General features: G+C 35.7%; 1 long non-coding RNA gene across 1 annotated transcript; it reads left to right on the top strand.

Moving 5' to 3' along the window:
* Positions 1 to 1,443: 1,443 nt before the first annotated feature.
* LOC107565005 (uncharacterized) lies at positions 1,444 to 3,015 on the top strand. The gene is made up of 3 exons (XR_001606315.1): positions 1,444 to 1,621; positions 2,086 to 2,242; positions 2,527 to 3,015. It is a non-coding gene; the product is annotated as an uncharacterized lncRNA (long non-coding RNA).
* The last annotated feature ends 3,011 nt before the right edge of the window (positions 3,016 to 6,026 follow it).

Here is a 6,026-nt window from a genome sequence, read left to right as displayed (position 1 = left end):
ATGACGTATGAGGTCGGCTTTGCGCATGCTCCGTTCAGAAAGTTATGCACGCGGAAGCGCAGCGGAGAGATCAAAACAAAACAACGGTCACTAATTAGAAGTACAAAACGAGGATTTGTAAAGAAGAATGTCGGAGGATTTCGATATAAGCCAAGAGGAGACTGGTTTGCCTTTGCTAAAGTAAGGAAACTTTGCCTCCTTTGCTCCTGTTACAGTAACAAACGTTGGTTTTCACGAGACTCACCGGCGCATGCGCAACGCTGACCTCGTACGTCATCCACCCGGAACTGCTTCCAGTGTATAACAGTGAGCGCAAGCTAAATTAAAGTGATTATTACGTTTTGAATATGGATATTTTTCTTACAAAAACGCATCGATTCGCTACAGAAGGCCTTTGTTCACCCCCCGGAGCCATGTGAGACACTTTTTTTTATGGATGGGCACATTTTATTTAACTGCGTTTGGACTGATGCATGCAACAGCCATTGAGTGCCATGAAACAGCTTGCAAGATCAAAGACAATTTTTAATATAACTCCGACTGGATTCGTCTGAAAGAAGAAAGTCATATACACCTAGGATGACTTGAGGGTGAGTAATTTATGGGCTAATTTTCATTTTTGGGTGAACTAACCCTTTAAGCTCAGTCGCAGACTAAAATACATTTCTGAGTTGTTTTAACTGAAAGAAACTTGCACTGACATATCTTAAAATATGTCAGTTCCGTTGTTTTATCTCAAGATGCACCAGTAATGTTTTCTTCTGGCACATTTATACAAGTTACTTAAAACTTTACTTTTCTTAAGATGTTTTGTTATTCGGATATTTTGCAGAGTAATTCTATTTGTTAACTAAAGAAGGTTACATTTTTTTATTAAAATGCTTAAGTATTACAGTTGTTTTAAAGCTAAAAGGTTAAACTATTCCATGTAGTACATATTCCAACTAAAATAATTAAGAATTTAATTTCTATGCAAAAAGGTTTATAGGGATTTATTAATCAATTAATGAATAATTCAGTTACTTATTGAGTAATTAAGTTACTTTTCAGAGTAATTAGAAAAGTAATTTAAATACAATATTGAGGATGTAATTAGTAATGAATTACTTTTTTTTTTAACAGACTCATGGGGACTCGTGTCACGGTGGGGACCTAAATTGTTGTCCCCACGGGTACAAAAGCTTATAAATCACACAGAATGAAGTTTTTTGAAAATCTAAAAATGCAGAAAGTCTCCTGTGAGGGGTAGGTTTAGGGGTAGGGTTGGTGTAGGGCAATAGAAAATACGGTCTGTACAGTATAAAAACCATTACGCCTATGGAGAGTCCCCACAAGGATAGCTGACCAGACGTGTGTGTGTGTGTGTGTGTGTGTGTGTGTGTGTGTGTGTGTGTGTGTGTGTGTGTGTGTGCGTGTGTTAGCAGCAGCTTGGCACCTTGAGAACAGTCATGAGAGCATATGCAATGTTTGTAATAGATGGAAGACTCATATACAGTTAAACTGCACTTATACAAACAAGCACATAATGCATATGTCAGGGCTGTCAAAATGATTCCAATATCAATGAGATTGGCCTCAACCATGACTAAGATGGGAAGTCATAACACTGGCAACATGAAGGGTAAGAACAACATGAAACTAATGGGTGTTCTGCATCATACAGAATCAGATTTTACAATCAAACAGTTCTACATATTTTCACAGGTTGTAATATAACATATTTCCAGAAATGAATAATATATTTTTCATGCGTTCACACATCTTTATCCAATTTAGGAACAAAACAAAAAATAACTATGAAGCACACAAATCTGATTAAACGTAACAATACTGCTACCTGCTGGATGACTGACGGACTGCATCAGCTAATGATGTTAATGTACTGTTTGTTCTCTATTCTATTCTATTCTACTCTACTCTACTCTATTGTCATGTTTGTGTTTTCATGTTTTTTTTTTCATTTTCCATTATTAATCCATTATATTCTACTACAATATATTTTGTTGTTTATTCTGTATTCTGTATACCCCCCTCTCTCGCTCATTTATTATCATTTATTTTTCTATTTTGTTCTATTATATTCAGAGGTATTGGTGTGGAGAATAAGCCAGAATTGCAACGTGTGTTGGAAGAAAGGAAAAGAGAGCAGATAATTAAACAGAAAAAGCAGGATGAGGAGGCCAGGAGGAAAATTTCTCAATTGGAACATGAACTTCTCAAGAGACACCAGAAACTAGACGAGGTAGGAATCATACAATCATACAGTGTATGATTACTGTAACTATCACTATATCTATTTTCATGTTTGGCATTGTAAAGCTGGTTTGACACAATCTATATTGTATAAATCGCTATATAAATAAAAGTTAAGTGACTTGACAGTGATGCTCTTTCAGTTTTTCACATGTATTTCAGAGGTCCTAACATAGTAAACACTCTTTATTAGGGTTAGATATATCCTGTTTATCTGCAAACCACCAACCAAATATTCACCAAATAGTGTATCTATCTGTCTCTCTACCTTAGCTGGAGAAGGAGCCGGCAAGACTGGAGGATAGCAACTGCAGTGCTCCAGAGTTCATAAAAGTGAAGGAGAACCTGAGACGGACATCATTTGCTAGTTCTGGAGAGAAGGAAGTGTAGGGGTGTAAACAAAGCCTGGATCCATGTGTGTTCGTGCACAGCCAGTAACATAGAGACCTGCTGCAGCTCCTAAACACCACTCACATGACTGCGCTTCTCTACTTCCTGTTTCACACCCACAACACCCTCACCTCTCGCTGTAGCAGGTTCAGAGAGGGCAGAGAAAAGGATAAGAGTCTCTGCTACACTTTCACATCATGAGGAGGTTGACGCTTAAGAGGTTTCAAGAGACTGCAATGAGAAAAGGAGTGTTGTTGTTTTTCTTTTCTGCTCTGAGTTGGACTAAATGGGTAAAAGATGAACTGCCCAGGTTGCTTATGAGTTTGTGTGCATGCATGGATGGACAGCTATGTTCTGGTTCTGTCACATTAGATGAAAAGGTAACACTTTACTTGAAGGGGTGTGCATAAGACTGACATGACACCTACATAATCATGACATGACACATGTCATGAATATGAAGGAGGTTGTATGCATGTTTATGACAACTGTCATTAAGTGTCATTCGCTCAGTTATGTCATTTTTAATGCAAATATGACATTATTTGACCTAACCCTAACCTACCCTTACCCCTAACCATAGCCCATAACAAAGACATCTCAAACAATGTCATCTTTGCATTAAAAATGACATAAGTGAGCGAATGACACTTAATGACAGTTGTCATAAACATGCATAAAAACCCTTCATATTCATGACATGTGTCATGTCAGTCTTATGCACACCCCTTCAAGTAAAGTGTAACCAATGAAAATGTGAAAACAAGGTACAGGGATACGTTTCAGAGTGAATAAACAATCTATTGCTCTCTAAATATCAAGCAGAACATTTATAAGACGGTAATTAGACAAACATATCAGTATTATAGACGACTTGTTTCTTATCAAACTGCCAAATATTTTGTTCATTGCCTACTTTTTAAACATTGTCTCTTATAATTAACAATAAGCACTTATCACTTTTAAATGAGAATATAACAACTATGATTACTTTTCAGCTTTCATCACCCTTGATTTGCAGCATAACTCTGAGACATTACAAGAGTGCAAGCAAAATTAATTTTACTCCTCAGAAAAAAAAATACATTTAACATTGATCGTCACTACAATGATGGCTAAAATGATGATGTACTTTTACATGAAACTAACCATTTAATTTGACATGTCAGAAAGTTAAACCTGTGTAAAAACATGTGCCTTTGTTAATGTAATACAACAGCATGGGCTGCCTGATGTGTGTTGCATAGAATTTTCTTCATAGTATTATCTTTATGAAGTGTCCCCTAATATAATTGTGTATCAGGAAAAAAAATGTTTTCAACTGGTTTGCTTTGATTTATGATCATTTAAACAGACCATTTTTTGAGAAAAAAAAAACATGCACTACAATACAATTACAATATGTAATTTCTGCCTTTTCTGGCTTCTGAAGCCACTAGATAATACAACAATCAATGTGTTGCTTTAGTAATGTTCATTTAATTGTCATGTTATTGCAGTCAAAATCATAAAACAAATATAAGAGTAGGCTGGTTACATTTTTGTAGCTTTAGCAATGACCTTTTGATTGTTATAAACTGAACTTACACAATAAAGAAAAAAGTACACATGCTTCATATCAATAAAGATATTAATGGTGCATATATTTTTGTGTCTCTTTTTTTCCTGTCATAAGAATTAGTTGGAATTGACATGGAAGACATTCTGCTTTTTTAAAACACACTTGCAAAGAAAGCCATTTGATCCATCTGCATGCACCAACAAGCTCCATTCTATTTAGATACCGCCAGCTCCGTGTCTGCAAAGCCAGGCATCCAGATTTTCCACTTGTGGAATTTCACAAACCTCTAAAGTGAAACAGTAGAGAATAATGTGTGTGTTGTGAATTTTAAGTAGATGCTCTAAAAGTGAAATGGTGTGATAATACAGGAGGTCACAGGGCCTGGTTTGGGGTTATCATGCTCGGGTTCACTTTAATGGGTCCTAGGTAGATTATTTTTTTCTTCCACTGATGGAAAGTCTCCATCTTGCCCTCCATCCAGCTTCTTGATAGCTTCTTAATTAGAGGGACAGGTAATACTATACCTCGAATCACAAGGTATACCCCTTGTCCACAAAAACACGCTATCCACCTCTAATCTGTTTAATCCCTAAGAATCTTCAGGATCCGATTTGTTGTGCTCTAGTAAACAAGGGCTAAATTGTTTGACGTGAGGCAGCTGCAAACCTGAACTGAATGATGGCACAGGCAACACAACAGTCTAAACATGAACACAACATTTTAAGGAGATGCTACAGGTGTAAATGCAAACCACTCCAACACACATTTATATGATTCATTTTCATTTAAAATGCAATTAATAATTGAATTATTGAATACAACATGCACTCTAAAAAGGTGATAATCACTTGATAAGCACATTTAGCTATTACTAATAAGAAAAGAACAGAGACAGAAGTTAGTTGTCATGTTTAACTCAAGTGAATATCTCATAGTAGTTTCATATTTGAAGGATAGTTTAAGTTTAGACCATACCTTAAAGTTACACTACTATTCAAACGTTTGCACTTGGTTCGTTTTTTTTTTTTAAATCATATTTATCTTATTTATGTATTTATTTATTTGTTTTTGAAAGAAGTCTCTTAGGATCATCAAGGCTGGTGATATATGTAATCAAAATTTAGGCAATCAGACTGTTACGACAAACAAAATGATCCATGAAACAACAAAAACATGAATGATAGCATACAAAAATTTCACATTGGCCAGTGGATATAATAACTGAATAACTGTACACAATTATAACATCTTAAATACATATGATGACACCAATGTATCCCTCTGTCCCTTTTTATTGTATTCACAGTAGCTATTAAAAATGAATAAACAAAAAGTGTATATGCAATATTTAAGTAAATATTATGAAATATTAGTATATTATTTATGTGCCAACTCACCACTTCTAAAATGTACTTAAAGTTTGTAAGCAGCACAACATTCAGTGACACATATTCAGATAAAACCAGCTGTCTGTTTCTTACTGGCTTTGGTGTATGTAAATGTACATTCCTGTTTTGGTCCAGTTTCATCTGTTGGGGCGGATGCTGAAGGACACACCCCTCTGAGACGGCTTCTGTGGGATGGGCTTGATTCTCAGGTGAGGTACAAAGCAGCAGGACTCTGAGCTCAGAGCTGAGGTGAGACATGGGGCCACGCAGACAGGTAATACTAACGCTACTTGTCCTGGTGTTTGTAACCTACATCTGTGAAGCAGGTATGGGAAGCTTGTGCCACTGACTTTTCCTTTTTCATGTTCATGTTCATGTTTTTTTTTATATTTTTTATATATATATATATATATATATATATATATATATTATGT

This window comes from Sinocyclocheilus grahami, unplaced genomic scaffold (assembly GCF_001515645.1).
Source record: "Sinocyclocheilus grahami isolate Dianchi unplaced genomic scaffold, SAMN03320097.WGS_v1.1 scaffold973.1, whole genome shotgun sequence".
In the NCBI taxonomy this organism is placed as follows: Eukaryota; Metazoa; Chordata; class Actinopteri; order Cypriniformes; family Cyprinidae; genus Sinocyclocheilus; species Sinocyclocheilus grahami.
Note: the sequence above shows the minus strand (reverse complement) of the source record. Positions and strands in the feature narration are given on the sequence as shown.